Raw genomic sequence first — 17,584 nt, forward strand, 5'->3', positions numbered from 1 at the left:
GCTATGTCGGCGGGGCCGGCACATGCGCAGCAGGACATTGGGGTATTTTTTACGAAAAATACCCCAATGATGCTGCGAAGAGGCATCGCAGGGACAGAGCTTGACCGCAAGCTCTGTTCCTGCATGCGATAATTGATACATCCCTGCGATGTAATCAATTATTGCAGTGCTGGTTTGGGCGATTTTATCACCTGTCATCCGCATCCTGGATGCGGATGGTGATAAATAGGCCCCTTAGAGCGGTATCCAATTGCAAGTGATAAGTTATCACCTAGCAAAAACAGGCATTTTAGCACGATAGTATTATTGGGCTTTCCAATTACAGCACATTTTCTCCGTGCGGTAAGTGACCCGTTTTCTGATGATAACACAGGGGATCTGGGACAAGCTCCGGGACCCATGCGTTATTGTGCAAAAACAGGTCTTGGAGGACTGCTTATCGGGGATTCTGCAGCACGTGAAGCCTAATCCCTGATAAATTCCGGCAATCAGGGGCTAATTGGATAGCCCCAGGGGAATCCATTGACTGCTGTAATTTACCCAGGCCTGATGGAGAGACCAAGTCCCCCCCTTCCTTACCTGGCAGTAGCAGCTGAAACTCTTCTCCTCAGCCCGGCACACACTACTGTGTGCTGGCCTGCAGTGTGGCCAGGCAGGCACTGATTTGACTGTATTTTTTTTCCAAAGCATGCAGGGCCACACGTCCCATGAGTAGGCCACGCCCCCTGAAAAGTACCTGGGCCCTGCCAGGCTCTCTACTGCCCTGAATTTACAGTGGTTAATTGGATATCACCCTTAGTATTACATTAACTATATGAAGACCTTGTATGATTTACAGACCATACTGTAGCTGTAATCAGAGGGGGTGATAGTTCCACATAAGGGCTGTTTATGGACAGAGGCTCCTGACAGAGCACATGTCTTGGAACCAACAATAGGTAATTAAACTGTAAAGTACAGTCAATGATATGGTCAGTGGTGTGCCCAGAGTTAATGATTAGTACAACTTATACTCTCTCTGTATATTATTTGCAAACCATCAATTATATTTTTAAAAGTGTTGCTTAGTGTCCTATGACCTTATGGCTTGGGACCAATTATTAATCAACTATAGTGGAAGGGTAATGCCCATTAGTGTAACTTTAGAGTCCTGTGATCCAGTGCCTAGCACTAGCTAAAGGTGGAATAGACAGAAAAGGTCATGTACACTGGGGCTGATTCAGGTTGGATCGCTATAAGCGTTCCAACAGCAAAAAGTACGATGAGAATGCGGGCGCATGCACAGGGCCCGTCCCATGCATGCGTCCACATTTGCTGCGGGCACCCGCAGAAAATGCAAACGCCTCTGCCTGTCAGAGGCGTTGATGGGGCAGAGGGGGGGAACAACACTCCGTTTCTTAGGCGGAGACTGAGCGTTGCGGGGGGCGGAGATGGAGAAACAGGAGGCATGGCGTGGGCTTGATCGCAGGGGACCGTGTGACATCACACACTGCTGCCGCGATCAGAAAGATGGCGGCGGGCCTTATGCGGGCGCAGCCAACCCTAATTTCTACAAACAAGAAGAAATTGCGATGCCATCGCAATTTCTGCTTGCTCGAGGAAGGGGGAGCAGCTGTCAGCATGCTGGATGTCCTTGCCCTGCGATGGGCGGCACACAGCATGCGTTCACAAGGATTGCAAATTCTGCTACTTAGCAGAATTTGCAATTCAACCTGAATCAGGCCCAGTATACGCGGCCTATAGAAGAAGTTTGCTGTCCTTGCATAGCCACTGCGTTATTCCTCTGTACACGTCCAAATGTTAGTTGCTCCATGCAGAGGGCAAATAGGATGAGGGTTCCGCTGACAGAAAATCGACTGTTTGTGAATATATTAGCTTGACTGTTAAATGTAATATGTATGAACCGATCCACTAAGAATGTATTAAAGTAAATAAAAATATGTCTCAGAATTAGGAAATTTTTTCTCAAAAGTAAATTGGGTTTATTCACCACCCTTAGGGTCTGTTACAGTATGTGGTGGTGCACATGGTTGTGCTTATGTCCACATATTTTATGATTGCCAGGCCACCAGCACTGATTTTGCCTATCAGATAGACCATAAATCATTTTATTTGGGCCTGGATCACCAACCTGCGGCACCCCTGCAACTGCCCTGCTGCACCCAGTTTGGGAATCCCTATGAGAAAAAGGCAATATAAAGAGTGTACATTTCAGACAGGTTAGTAATCTAACATACTGCCCTCTGCCTTCATGTCGGCTCTCTCCCCACCCTATGGGATTAGCTGGCGGCCGCACAGTGGTCATTCACTGAAGCCTGGGCAGTGCTATTGTGCTGCATCAGGCTCACACATGTAGACTATCTGGGGAGGTACCAACAGGCAGAGCCGCATTAAGTAGGAGAGCCCAGGGGATCAGTTTCCTCCCCTCCACGGCATCTTGCAAGTGGTAGACCTTGTTGGGGTGGAGGGGAGGCTAGCAGCGGGTACAGCCCGGGGGTGGTTGCTGGCGTGAAGGGGAGGGTCCCCTGTCTCCGATGTCCTGTCTCCCCCCAGCAGTGCTTAATCCGGCCCTGCCAACAGTCTGTCACAGAGGCAGCTCATAGGGGAAGGTGGTGGAGGAACGTGTGCTCTCCTGCCTTCTGTTTCTGCTCTTCCTCTGCAAAGGGTCCACCGTCCAGCAATAATAAGGTACAGTAAGTGGACGAGAGCTCAAATGGAAAAAATTCATCACACATCAGACATAATTACATTTCAATTGTACTGTATGTATATATATATATATATATATATATATAAATATTTTTTTTTATATAATTGTAACCCTGATTTAGGGTTTAAACAACACTTATACTGAGGTAGTTATGGTGATTAAAATAGAGAATAAGCATATATATTAGTCATATAAAAGTTAATGGATGTTGTAATACTGTATGCATGTTTTGAGGTAAATAATACAGTTCACATATATGTAATTGTATGTACATTGATGTAAATGTAGTGGTAAATACAATTAAGGCTTATTTTATGGTTTCACAGTGTATCTAAAGGGTTAATGTCCTTGTGCTCCTAACTGTCAATCACCTAGTGGGGTGATTGCCAGTGGGCGGGGCATCACCTCAGAGGTGGGTCATGTGACTACTAGAGAGGGGTTGAGAGGTGCTGTGAGTGTAGCTGAGGGAGAGACTGCATATCCCTTGGTGAGAGGACAGAGTTTTTTGGCTGCTCCGGCCGTCGCCCGCATTAGAGCTGAGCGGTATACATTGCGGCGGCCGGAGGGGGGCTTAGTGTGCGTAGCCAGAACAGGGCTTCCTTACTGTAAAGGTGGTGACAGCAGCATTGAGACTCAGCGCTGTTCATAGAACCCGGCATCAGCGCTAGTCAACTCACCCAGCAGTATTGGAAGGGCACATCTGTGACAGGGAGACAGAGAGGGTTCCTTCCTACCTATTACCGGCACAGACTCTGACAGCCACAACAAAGAAGCCAGCACCAGCAGCAGAGGCTCCATTCTGTGTGGCTGTAAGTGTAAGGGAGGAGTCGGGGGAGCAGCCTGCAGCAGCATCACTAGATGGTAGAAGTGTGAGTGTATAATCCAGCCATTTATATTACCCCTACACTAAGCACAGCAAGCTATAGGTGACTATTGTACATAGTCAATTTCATATTGGGACTAAGGACTCCAGGGCTAGGCCGCAATAATGGCTATTAAGCAGGAGGATAGTAATGGGTCACAGTAGTCAGAGTGACCTATAATGACAGTTCCATGTATGGCTTAATCAAAGTGATAAGGAGAAGGTAGAAAGCACTGGGTATATACCAGTGACGCCCCTGGTATATACATGTAACAGGAGGAGTGGAGTGAAACTTGAACTGTTTAACGCTTCATAAATACAGTTTTAAAGCTCCCCTCCCCCATATACCAGCATCACATCAATCAAAGGAGAGCCAGAGACATTGTTCCGCAGCGCTAAATAGAAAGTAACTCCCTAAAGCTGCCACCTAATGTGTGTATTTATGCCCCTGAATTAGCAGAATTAGAGTCAAGGACATTAAAGGTAGCCATACTACAGTGACATTGGATGAATGTTAAAGCCTCTTAGCCACAAAGGATTAGACTATCATCCCGATTCAAGGACTAGCCTGTGGCACTTTAATACAACTGTTATATGTATATTCGTGAACCCGTAAGAAGGACTGACACATTGGAGACTATTAGTTATAAAGTTAAAGGTTTTGAGCTCACTGTGACTATGAAAAGAGAAACCATCTCTTGCAGATATATTTAATATAGACTCATCCTAAGAGACAACAATAATTTGAGGCATACAGGAATCGAAAAGCTATATATGCTCTGAAATATAGAAAGCATCAGCTACTTCAAATGGACACAAGGACGCAGCATAACAAAGGTTTATCATACCAGCTTCTTAGGAGTTTAGTTTAATACTGGACAACTACGGTAACATTTTTACTGAGGAAAGGATACAGATCCCTTGGTAATCAACTGTTGATGTAACGATCTATGAGCTACAATAGATACTTTCTGTTATCTGCCAATGAGGAACTATAAGTAACTTTATAGGAGAAAGTAATCGCTACCATAAGTAGACTGAGCCAAACATCTTTCTCTTTAACTGAAGGGAGAACTGATAGTTGATACTAAAACATAGGGGGTCATTCCGAGTTGTTCGCTCGCAAGCTGCTTTTAGCAGCTTTGCACACGCTAAGCCGCCGCCTACTGGGAGTGAATCTTAGCTTATCAAAATTGCAAACGAAAGATTAGCAAAATTGCGAATAGACACTTCTTAGCAGTTTCTGAGTAGCTCCACACTTACTCGGCATCTGCGATCAGTTCAGTGCTTGTCGTTCCTGGTTTGACGTCACAAACACACCCAGCGTTCGCCCAGACACTCCTCCGTTTCTCCAGCCACTCCCGCGTTTTTCCCAGAAACGGTAGCGTTTTTTCGCACACACCCATAAAACGGCCAGTTTCCGCCCAGAAACACCCACTTCCTGTCAATCACATTACGAACACCAGAACGAAGAAAAAACCTCGTAATGCCGTGAGTAAAATACCTAACTGCATAGCAAATTTACTTGGCGCAGTCGCACTGCGGGCATTGCGCATGCGCATTAGTGACTAATCGCTCCGTTGCGAGAAAAAAATACAGAGCGAACAACTCGGAATGACCCCCATAGTGTCAGACATTCTGTAATAACTGCTGTTATTTTTAGGAAGTTTATGGGCCCTTATAGTACACTATCATATTAAGAGTACCCGAGTCACTCTAACACCTAAGGGTGTCTTGAAAAGAAAAAGGATTTCTTGTATTGCATTGCATGTAGGTACTGTGTATAGGCCTAATTGACAGGGGGTTAGCAGGGATTAATGACTTAAAGGGGAATGTGTAATTGATGAAATGTTAATGTATACTTAATCCATTTGGTACTGGTCATAAAAGTGTTATACTTGCCATGTGTGTCTGCTCCATCTGGAAGTTGATCTGAAGATCCTGGAAGAGACAGGTATATTAGTTAATATATCTATGATATAAAGGAATCATACCCTAAGGATAGAGATCAGGCTTACTCAAGCAAGCCTTAACGGTAGTTAAATAATACACATAGCTTGAGTGTAGGCACAACTATTAGGTAACCATCCCTTAATAGAATACATGAACGGCTGCCGCCAGCGATGAAGCAGGAGCGCGCATCAGCGCTCACTGCTCATCGTTTGGGCATACACACTGGGCGGATTTGAGCTGAAAGCAGCTCAAAACACCAAAAGTGAGCTGCTTTCAGCTCAAAATCGCCCAGTGTGTACAGGCCATTAGAGATATATATGTACAGGCCAGGCGGTACCCGCTCAGCAAAGGGATGCAGTGCAGGTAGGCGCCATGCAAGAGAGGCGCTCTACCTGCTGTGCATCCCCGCTGCTGTACGAGTACAACTGATGCTGCCAGCTGCCACGGCGCCTGTGTAGAAACTGCAGATTAAAGTGCGGCCCATCTTCGGCACTACAATGGAGTGATCCAGGAGGCAGCAACACCCCACCCCGGAGCGCATGGTATGCCAGTAAGCTCTGCCCCCTTATGCCCTGCAGCGCGTCATCAAACTGCTGCTGCGGCCCGCCTTGCCCCCACAGTCCCACTCCCTTGTCAGCAGCGCAGCCCCCAGCAGAAGTGTGCTCTCCTGGATCCCAGTCACAGCAGCGCCGGAGCCAGTAAGTCAGCATCCTGAGTGCGTGGACGCAGCTCTGAGCGGTGCAGCACTTCAGGTCACTGGGCAGGGGGTGGGCATGGGGGCGCAAGGATTAGCATAACCACTGAGACTCTCATCAGTGGTCATTATGTTCTGTCACTGTTACAAACACCCCCCCCCCCCCCGTATTCTGTCCTAGCCATTATGTAAAACCCACCCCATGTTCTGTACTACTCCATTCCCCCCCCCCTGTACAGTCCCAGACATTGTGTCACCCGCCCCATGTTCTGTATTATTTCATCCCCCGCTGTTCAGTCCCAGCCATTGTGTCACCCTCCCCCCCTTCCTCTCTGTGTTCTGTTTCAGCCTTGTGTCTCTCTTGCCCCCCAGTTTTCTGACAAAGTCACTGTGTCACCCCCCCTTCCGTGTCCCTTTACTGTGTCACCCCATCCCGTGTCCCGTCACTGTGTCACCCCATCCCGTGTCCCGTCACTGTGTCACCTGTGTCCCGTCACTGTGTCACCGCCCCATGTCCCGTCACTGTGTCACCGCCCCGTGTCCCGTCACTGTGTCACCGCCCCGTGTCCCTTCACTGTGTCACCGCCCCGTGTCCTGTCACTGTGTCACCGCCCCGTGTCCCGTCACTGTGTCACCCCCCTCCCGTGTTCTGTCTGTGTCACCCCCTGGGGGAATATTTACAAAGATTCGTGTTTTGTCCGTTTTGAAGGGTGTTTGAACTCGAATGGTATCAGGTGCATTTTACTGCAACTTTTTGAATCCTGATACGATCATTCACTAAGCTGCAGAGTTTTGCACAGTCGTATTTTCCGATGTCGATGTGATTCGTAATATCAGGCAGTGTTTTACGGGAGTGATGAGTAAAACACTGCCTGACAAAACACAAGGAATCCCGGCCGGATCTGTGAGATCCGTGCAGGGCTTCATTGTGTACCTTAAAAAGTTGATTAAAGTCTAAAAAAATCTGAAAAAAATTGCGTGGGGTCCCCCCTCCTAAGCACAACCAGCCTCGGGCTCTTTGAGCCGGTCCTGGTTGAAAAAATATGGGGGGGGAAATGACAGGGGTTCCCCCATATTTAATCAACCAGCACCGGGATCTGCGCCTGGTCCTGGTTCCAAAAATACGGGGGACAAAAAGCGTAGGGGTCCCCCGTATTTTTGAAACCAGCACCGGGCTCCACTAGCCAGGTACATAATGCCACAGCCGGGGGACACTTTTATACTGGTCCCTGCGGCCCTGGCATTACATACCCAACTAGTCACCCCTGGCCGGGGTACCCTGGAGGAGTGGGAACCCCTTAAATCAAGGGGTCCCCCCCTCCAGCCACCCAAGGGCCAGGGGTGAAGCCCGAGGCTGTCCCCCCCATCCAAGGGCGGCGGATGGGGGGCTGATAGCCTTGTGAAAAAATATGAATATTGTTTTTAGTAGCAGTACTACAAGTCCCAGCAAGCCTCCCCCACAAGCTGGTACTAGGAGAACCACAAGTACCAGCATGCGGTGGAAAACCGGGCCCGCTGGTACCAGTAGTACTACTACTAAAAAAATACCCCAAAAAAAACAGGACACACACACCGTGACAGTAAAAGTTTATTACATACATGCTCACCTCCATACACACATACTTACCTATGTTCCCACGAGGCACGGTCCTCTTCTCCATGTAGAATCCTTGGGGTACCTGTGAAAAAAATTATACTCACATAATCCAGTGTAGAATCCGACCTTTGAATAATCCACGTACTTGGCAAAAAAATAAAACGGAAACCCAACCACGCACTGAAAGGGGTCCCATGTTTACACATGGGACCCCTTTCCCCGACTGCCAGGACCCCCCCTGACTCCTGTCAAAGAGGGTCCCTTCAGCCAATCAGGGAGCGCCACGTCGTGGCACTCTCCTGATTGGCTGTGTGCTCCTGTAGTGTCTGTCAGGCAGCACACGGCACAGATACAATGTAGCGCCTATGCGCTCCATTGTAGCCAATGGTGGGAACTTTGCGGTCAGAGGTTGACTGAAAGTAGCCTCACCGCTGACCGCAGAGTTCCCACCATTGGCTACAATGGAGTGCATAGGCGCTACATTGTATCTGTGCCGTGTGCTGCCTGACAGACAGTACAGGAGCACACAGCCAATCAGGAGAGTGCCACGACGTGGCGCTCCCTGATTGGCTGAAGGGACCCTCTTTGACAGGAGTCAGGGGGGGTCCTGGCAGTCGGGGAAAGGGGTCCCATGTGTAAACATGGGACCCCTTTCAGTGCGTGGTCGGGTTTCCGTTTTATTTTTTTGCCAAGTACGTGGATTATTCAAAGGCCGGATTCTACACTGGATTATGTGAGTATAATTTTTTTCACAGGTACCCCAAGGATTCTACATGGAGAAGAGGACCGAGCCTCGTGGGAACATAGGTAAGTATGTGTGTATGGAGGTGTGCATGTATGTAATAAACTTTTACTGTCACGGTGTGTGTGTCCTGTTTTTTGGGGGGTATTTTTTTTAGTAGTTGTACTACTGGTACCAGCGGGCCCGGTTTTCTACCGCATGCTGGTACTTGTGGTTCTCCAAGTACCAGCTTGCGGGGGAGGCTTGCTGGGACTTGTAGTACTGCTACTAAAAACAATATTCACATTTTTTCACAAGGCTATCAGCTCCCCATCCCCGCCCTTGGATGGGGGGGACAGCCTCGGGCTTCACCCCTGGCCCTTGGGTGGCTGGAGGGGGGGGACCCCTTGATTTAAGGGGTTACCACTCCTCCAGGGTACCCCGGCCAGGGGTGACTAGTTGGGTATGTAATGCCAGGGCCGCAGGGACCAGTATAAAAGTGTCCCCCGGCTGTGGCATTATGTACCTGGCTAGTGGAGCCCGGTGCTGGTTTCAAAAATACGGGGGACCCCTATGCTTTTTGTCCCCCGTATTTTTGGAACCAGGATCAGGCGCAGAGCCCGGTGCTGGTTGATTAAATATGGGGGAACCCCTGTCATTTTTCCCCCATATTTTTTCAACCAGGACCGGCTCAAAGAGCCCGAGGCTGGTTATGCTTAGGAAGGGGGACCCCACGCAATTTTTTTTTCAGTTTTTACACTAAACAGACCCTTTCCCATAGATAACCATGCACAGATCTCACTGATCCGTGCATGGTTATCCAAACTCGACTGGAAAAAGCAGGTCTATTTTTTTTGCTGCTTTTTTTAACGAATCGAAAAAAAACAGACCCGCACTTGAGCACTCAGAAACTAACACCCAAATACGAATGAATAGTGATTGCCCGTATTGTATGAAATATCAGCCGCGTTTGACCGATGGTCTATTCATTCGTATTTCGGAACTTTGCAAATCAAACCATTACGAATAATCCAAACACTGCCGAGATTGCTGCTTAGTGAGTTCCCGGATTGGGACTTAGAAAAAAAAACACAAATTGGACAAACTCGAATTCTTCGTAAATATTGGCCCTGGTGTCCTGTCAGTCTGTCACCCCCCAAGTCTTGTCAGTCTGTCACCCCCCCAAGTCTTGTCACTGTGTCACAATCCCCCCCTCTGTGTTTTGTCCCAGCTATTGCCTCACCCCCCCATCTTCTGTCCCAGAATAATAACATGAATAAGGGGCAACATGAATAACATGAATAAGGGGCATTATTGTGTGGTGTAATGTGAATAAGGGGCACTATCATGTGGCATAACATGAATAATGGGCAACACCATGTGATGTAACGTGAATAAGGGCCACTACTGTGTGGTGTAATGTGACTAAGGGGCACTACTGTGTGGCATGATTTGAATTGGTGGTACTAATTTGTGGCCACACCCCTTTCTCGTGAGACCACACCCTTTTTTGTGTCGTGAAGTATGGGAGGGAAGGCGCAAATTTAACGTTTGCAGGGGGGCGCCAAACACCCTAGCACCAGCCCTGTATATGTATCCAGAACAGCCGGCACTCACTGCAATAGCAATAGGACCTCCATGCCTGATTCACAAATCCATTTCTAACTTCCAATAAAGAAACGGCAATGGATGATACAAAAAATCCTGTATTGTGGGCTACAGCTGTTTCAGGGCATCAACCCTTTCCTCAGGCCCCAGAACAAACAAGACTAAAAACTTTTTTTTGTCTTGTTTGTTCTGGGGCCTGAGGAAAGGGTTTATGCCCTGAAACAGCTGTAGCCCACAATACAGGATTTTTTGTATCATACAAATGCCTCCAGTGCCACTTCTTTATTGGAAGGTAGGTGTGTGTGTGTGTGTGTGTGTGTGTGTGTGTGTGTGTGTGTGTGTGTGTGTGTGTGTATAAGTATATATATATATATATATATATATATAATATTTATTAATAACAGTACAATTGATATATAATTTAGTTTTACTGTATTAGATATTATAGCCCCTAGAAGTGCATTATAGGCAGCGGTTTAGCATAGTATGGCCTATGCTCTGCTGATCACGTTCTGAACTGGTAGTCCCACAGTCATAGGCAAACGCAGGGGGGGGGGGGGGTTCTGGTTGCCCAGAAACCCCCCTCCTCTTGTCAAGTGGCTCAAATTATGACAACAATGGCATGGTGATTACTAGAACTGCAGCCACATCATGTAGTTTAAGAGACAGAGCAGAGCTGCTGCACATGTCCAGTGATAGCAGGTTCTTCTACCACATTTGCTGTATGTGTGGATATGAGGTCTCAATCAGTGCACTGGACTATAGAGTAGCTACAAGGAAGAGGAGACAGGAGCCTTACCATGAGGTGGGAGAATGTGTGCTTAGAAAGTTCAGTACTGGTTCTGTTATGTTTGTGTATTTATGTATTTATTATGGTATGTTTTAACCTTTTCCCGACCACTTATTTATATTATTTAAATATATTTGATACAGCCTATAATATAATGCCAGAGTCTACTGCACCGCCGGAGACGAGGGAGCCCAATCGGAGCCTACACATGGGCCCCTCCTCTCTAAAAGTGCCTTTGCATGGTAACTAGTCTCTACAGTACTTAGCATTTATCAGGTACATTCTACAATATTATAGGTAGGTGATGATTGGTAGCTATGGGCAACTTTTCCACTGGTCTACTTCTCCACTCTCTAGAAAGTATCATATATTTCTCCTACAATCCCCCCCCCCCCCCCCTCCACCCACCCCCGGTATTCGGTCTCTAGGTCGACAGTGTCTTGGTCGAGCACTATTGGTCAACAGTAACTAGGTCGACAGAGTCTCTAGGTCGACATGCTATAGATCGACAGGTCAAAAGGTAGACATGAGTTTCACTTTTTTTATTATTTTTATTTATTTATTTATTTTTGAACTTTTTCATACTTAACGTTCCACGTGGACTATGATTGGCGAGTGAAGCGAGCCATGCAAGGGGACATGGTGCACTAACTGTGGTTCCCAGTCACTGTACGGCAAAAATGACAACCACAAAAATAAAAAAAACTCATGTCGACTTATTGACCTGTCAACCTAGAGACCCTGTCGACCTAGAATCCCTGTCGACCTAGTTACTGTGGACCAATGCTGGTCGACCTGGACACTGTCAACCTAAGTGTGGCCGACCTTGCATACCACCCCCACCCCCCAACAAAAATAAAATTATTAAGAGGCCTGTCAGTTATTGTAGTGAATTAAAAGGCTGACTGTTGCATCAGCCCATAAAATGGCTGCCTGTACCATGTGTAGCTGAAGGGCCCAATGCAACTGCCAATCTTGGCCTTTATATTTGTGCATGCTCATGAATTTACATGAAAGTACATACTGATTTGACATATTGGGGCAGGTGCAATACTAAACATATGTTTCTCTGACGTCCTAAGTGGATGCTGGGGACTCCGTCAGGACCATGGGGAATAGCGGCTCCGCAGGAGACAGCGCACAAAAGTAAAAGCTTTAGGATCAGGTGGTGTGCACTGGCTCCTCCCCCTATGACCCTCCTCCAAGCCTCAGTTAGGTTTTTGTGCCCGGCCGAGAAGGGTGCAATCTAGGTGGCTCTCCTAAAGAGCTGCTTAGAGTAAAAGTTTTGTTAGGTTTTTTATTTTCAGTGAGTCCTGCTGGCAACAGGCTCACTGCAACGAGGGACTTAGGGGAGAAGAAGTGAACTCACCTGCGTGCAGGATGGATTGGCTTCTTAGGCTACTGGACACTAGCTCCAGAGGGACGATCACAGGTACAGCCTGGATGGGTCACCGGAGCCGCGCCGCCGACCCCCTTGCAGATGCTGAAGAGAGAAGAGGTCCAGAAATCGGCGGCTGAAGACTTCTCAGTCTTCATGAGGTAGCGCACAGCACTGCAGCTGTGCGCCATTGCTCTCAGCACACTTCACACCAACGGTCACTGAGGGTACAGGGCGCTTGGGGGGGCGCCCTGGGCAGCAATGAAAGTACCTATACTGGCTAAAAATACATCACATATAGCCCCTGGGGCTATATGGATGTATTTAACCCCTGCCAGGATGTCAGAAAAACGGGAGAAGAAGCCCGCCGAAAAGGGGGCGGGGCCTATTCTCCTCAGCACACAGCGCCATTTTCCTACACAGCTCCGCTGCTAGGAAGGCTCCCAGGCTCTCCCCTGCACTGCACTACAGAAACAGGGTTAAAACAGAGAGGGGGGGCACTTATTTGGCGATATTATTATATATTAAGATGCTATAAGGGAAAACACTTATATAAGGTTGTCCCTGTATAATATAGCGTTTTGGTGTGTGCTGGCAAACTCTCCCTCTGTCTCCCCAAAGGGCTAGTGGGGTCCTGTCCTCTATCAGAGCATTCCCTGTGTGTGTGCTGTGTGTCGGTACGTGTGTGTCGACATGTATGAGGACGATGTTGGTGAGGAGGCGGAGCAATTGCCTGTAATGGTGATGTCACTCTCTAGGGAGTCGACACCGGAATGGATGGCTTATTTAGGGAATTACGTGATAATGTCAACACGCTGCAAGGTCGGTTGACAACATGAGACGGCCGGCAAACCAATTAGTACCTGTCCAGGCGTCTCAAACACCGTCAGGGGCTTTAAAACGCCCATTTACCTCAGTCGGTCGACACAGACACAGACACGGACACTGACTCCAGTGTCGACGGTGAAGAAACAAACGTATTTTCCATTTGGGCCACACGTTACATGTTAAGGGCAATGAAGGAGGTGTTACATATTTCTGATACTACAAGTACCACAAAAGAGGGTATTATGTGGGGTGTGAAAAAACTACCTGTAGTTTTTCCTGAATCAGATAAATTAAATGAAGTGTGTGATGATGCGTGGGTTTCCCCCGATAGAAAATTATTGGCGTTATACCCTTTCCCGCCAGAAGTTAGGGCGCGTTGGGAAACACCCCTTAGGGTGGATAAGGCGCTCACATGCTTATCAAAACAAGTGGCGTTACCGTCTCCAGATACGGCCGCCCTCAAGGAGCCAGCTGATAGGAGGCTGGAAAATATCCTAAAAAGTATATACACACATACTGGTGTTATACTGCGACCAGCGATCGCCTCAGCCTGGATGGGCAGCGCTGGGGTGGCTTGGTCGGATTCCCTGACTGAAAATATTGATACCCTTGACAGGGACAGTATTTTATTGACTATAGAGCATTTAAAGGATGCATTTCTATATATGCGAGATGCACAGAGGGATATTTGCACTCTGGCATCAAGAGTAAGTGCGATGTCCATATCTGCCAGAAGATGTTTATGGACACGACAGTGGTCAGGTGATGCAGATTCCAAACGGCACATGGAAGTATTGCCGTATAAAGGGGAGGAGTTATTTGGGGTCGGTCCATCGGACCTGGTGGCCACGGCAACAGCTGGAAAATCCACCTTTTTTACCCCAAGTCACATCTCAGCAGAAAAAGACACCGTCTTTTCAGCCTCAGTCCTTTCGTCCCCATAAGGGCAAGCAGGCAAAAGGCCAGTCATATCTGCCCAGGGATAGAGGAAAGGGAAGAAGACTGCAGCAGGCAGCCCATTCCCAGGAACAGAAGCCCTCCACCGCTTTTGCCAAGTCCTCAGCATGACGCTGGGGCCGTACAAGCGGACTCAGGTGCGGTGGGGGGTCGTCTCAAGAGTTTCAGCGCGCAGTGGGCTCACGCGCAAGTGGACCCCTGGATCCTACAAGTAGTATCCCAGGGGTACAGATTGGAAATTCGAGACGTCTCCCCCTCGCAGGTTCCTGAAGTCTGCTTTACCAACGTCTCCCTCCGACAGGGAGGCAGTATTGGAAACAATTCACAAGCTGTATTCCCAGCAGGTGATAATCAAAGTACCCCTCCTACAACAAGGAAAGGGGTATTATTCCACACTATATTGTGGTACTAAAGCCAGACGGCTCGGTGAGCCCTATTCTAAATCTGAAATATTTGAACACTTACATACAAAGGTTCAAATCAAGATGGAGTCACTCAGAGCAGTGCTAGCGAACCAGGAAGAAGGGGACTATATGGTGTCTCTGGACATCAAGGATGCTTACCTCCATGTCCCAATTTGCCCTTCTCACCAAGGGTACCTCAGGTTCGTGGTACAAAACTGTCACTATCAGTTTCAGACGCTGCCGTTTGGCTTGTCCACGGCACCCCGGGTCTTAACCAAGGTAATGGCCGAAATGATGATTCTTCTTCAAAGAAAAGGCGTCTTAATTATCCCTTACTTGGACGATCTCCTGATAAGGGCAAGGTCCAGAGAACAGTTGGAGGTCGGAGTAGCACTATCTCAAGTAGTTCTACGACAGCACGGGTGGATTCTAAATACTCCAAAATCGCAGCTGTCTCCGACGACACGTCTGCTGTTCCTAGGGATGATTCTGGACACAGTCCAGAAAAAGGTGTTTCTCCCGGAGGAGAAAGCCAGGGAGTTATCCGAGCTAGTCAGGAACCTCCTAAAACCAGGAAAAGTGTCAGTGCATCATTGCACAAGGGTCCTGGGAAAAATGGTGGCTTCTTACGAAGCGATTCCATTCGGCAGATTTCACGCAAGAACTTTTCAGTGGGATCTGCTGGAAAAATGGTCCGGATCGCATCTTCAGATGCATCAGCGGATAACCCTGTCTCCAAGGACAAGGGTGTCTCTTCTGTGGTGGCTGCAGAGTGCTCATCTACTAAAGGGCCACAGATTCGGCATTCAGGACTGGGTCCTGGTGACCACGGATGCCAACCTGAAAGGCTGGGGAGCAGTCACACAAGGAAAAAATTTCCAGGGAGTGTGATCAAGTCTGGAGACTTCTCTCCACATAAATATACTGGAGCTAAGAGCAATTTACAATGCTCTAAGCTTAGCAAGACCTCTGCTTCAAGGTCAGCCGGTATTGATCCAGTGGGACAACATCACGGCAGTCGCCCACGTAAACAGACAGGGCGGCACAAGAAGCAGGAGGGCAATGGCAGAAACTGCAAGGATTCTTCGCTGGGCGGAAAATCATGTGATAGCACTGTCAGCAGTGTTCATTCCGGGAGTGGACAACTGGGAAGCAGACTTCCTCAGCACGATATCCACCCGGGAGAGTGGGGACTTCATCGGGAAGTCTTCCACATGATTGTGAACCGTTGGGAAAGACCAAAGGTGGACATGATGGCGTCCCGCCTGAACAAAAAACTGGACAGGTATTGCGCCAGGTCAAGAGACTCTCAGGCAATAGCTGTGGACATTCTGGTAACACCGTGGGTGTACCAGTCGGTGTATGTGTTCCCTCCTCTGCTTCTCATACCTAAGGTACTGAGAATTATAAGACGTAGAGGAGTAAGAACTATACTCGTGGCTCCGGATTGGCCAAGAAGGACTTGGTACCCGGAACTTCAAGAGATGCTCACAGAGGACTCATGGCCTCTGCCGCTAAGAAGGGACTTGCTTCAGCAAGTACCATGTCTGTTCCAAGACTTACCGCGGCTGCGTTTGACGGCATGGGGGTTGAACGCCGGATCCTAAGGGAAAAAGGCATTCCGGAAGAGGTCATTCCTACCCTGGTCAAAGCCAGGAAGGAGGTGACCGCACAACATTATCACCACATGTGGCGAAAATATGTTGCGTGGTGTGAGGCCAGGAAGGCCCCACGAAGAAATTTCAACTCGGTCGATTCCTGCATTTCCTGCAAACAGGAGTGTCTATGGGCCTCAAATTGGGGTCCATTAAGGTTCAAATTTCGTCCCTGTAGATTTTCTTCCAGAAAGAATTGGCTTCAGTTCCTGAAGTCCAGAAGTTTGTCAAGGGAGTACTGCATATACAACCCCCTTTTGTGCCTCCAGTGGCACTGTGGGATCTCAACGTGGTTCTGGGATTCCTCAAATCACATTGGTTTAAACCGCTCAAATCTGTGGATTTGAAATATCTCACATGGAAAGTGACCATGATGTTGGCCCTGGCCTCGGCCAGGCGAGTGTCAGAATTGGCGGCTTTGTCTCACAAAAGCCCATATCTGATTGTCCATTCGGACAGGGCAGAGCTGCGGACTCGTCCCCAGTTTCTCCCTAAGGTGGTGTCAGCGTTTCACCTGAACCAGCTTATTGTGGTACCTGCGGCTACTAGGGACTTGGAGGACTCCAAGTTGCTAGATGTTGTCAGGGCCCTGAAAATATAGGTTTCCAGGACGGCTGGAGTCAGGAAAACTGACTTGCTGTTATCCTGTATGCACCCAAAAAACTGGGTGCTCTTGCTTCTAAGCAGACGATTGCTAGTTGGATGTGTAGTACAATTCAGCTTGCACATTCTGTGGCAGGCCTGCCACAGCCAAAATATGTAAATGCCCATTCCACAAGGAAGGTGGGCTCATCTTGGGCGGCTGCCCGAGGGGTCTCGGCTTTACAGCTTTGCCGAGCTGCTACTTGGTCAGGGGCACACCCTGGCTGAGGAGGACCTGGAGTTCTCTCACTCGGTGCTGCAGAGTCATCCGCACTCTCCCGCCCGTTTGGGAGCTTTGGTATAATCCCCATGGTCCTGACGGAGTCCCCAGCATCCACTTAGGACGTCAGAGAAAATAAGAATTTACTTACCGATAATTCTATTTCTCGTAGTCCGTAGTGGATGCTGGGCGCCCATCCCAAGTGCGGATTGTCTGCAATACTTGTACATAGTTATTGTTACAAAAATCGGGTTATTATTAGAGATGAGCGCCTGAAATTTTTCGGGTTTTGTGTTTTGGTTTTGGGTTCGGTTCCGCGGCCGTGTTTTGGGTTCGAACGCGTTTTGGCAAAACCTCACCGAATTTTTTTTGTCGGATTCGGGTGTGTTTTGGATTCGGGTGTTTTTTTCAAAAAACACTAAAAAACAGCTTAAATCATAGAATTTGGGGGTCATTTTGATCCCAAAGTATTATTAACCTCAAAAACCATAATTTCCACTCATTTTCAGTCTATTCTGAATACCTCACACCTCACAATATTATTTTTAGTCCTAAAATTTGCACC

General features: G+C 48.1%; 1 long non-coding RNA gene across 2 annotated transcripts in view; it reads left to right on the forward strand.

The window, feature by feature from the left end:
- The first annotated feature begins 2,370 nt into the window (after positions 1-2,370).
- Positions 2,371-17,584, forward strand: part of LOC134910445 (uncharacterized) — a 206,611-nt gene continuing 191,397 nt past the window's right edge. For both annotated transcript variants that reach the window (XR_010176201.1, XR_010176202.1), the window contains exon 1: positions 2,371-2,688. This is a non-coding gene — a long non-coding RNA (uncharacterized LOC134910445). The remainder of the gene's footprint in view (positions 2,689-17,584) is intronic.

The sequence above is a fragment of the Pseudophryne corroboree genome, chromosome 4 (genome assembly GCF_028390025.1).
Source record: "Pseudophryne corroboree isolate aPseCor3 chromosome 4, aPseCor3.hap2, whole genome shotgun sequence".
Taxonomy (NCBI): Eukaryota; Metazoa; Chordata; class Amphibia; order Anura; family Myobatrachidae; genus Pseudophryne; species Pseudophryne corroboree.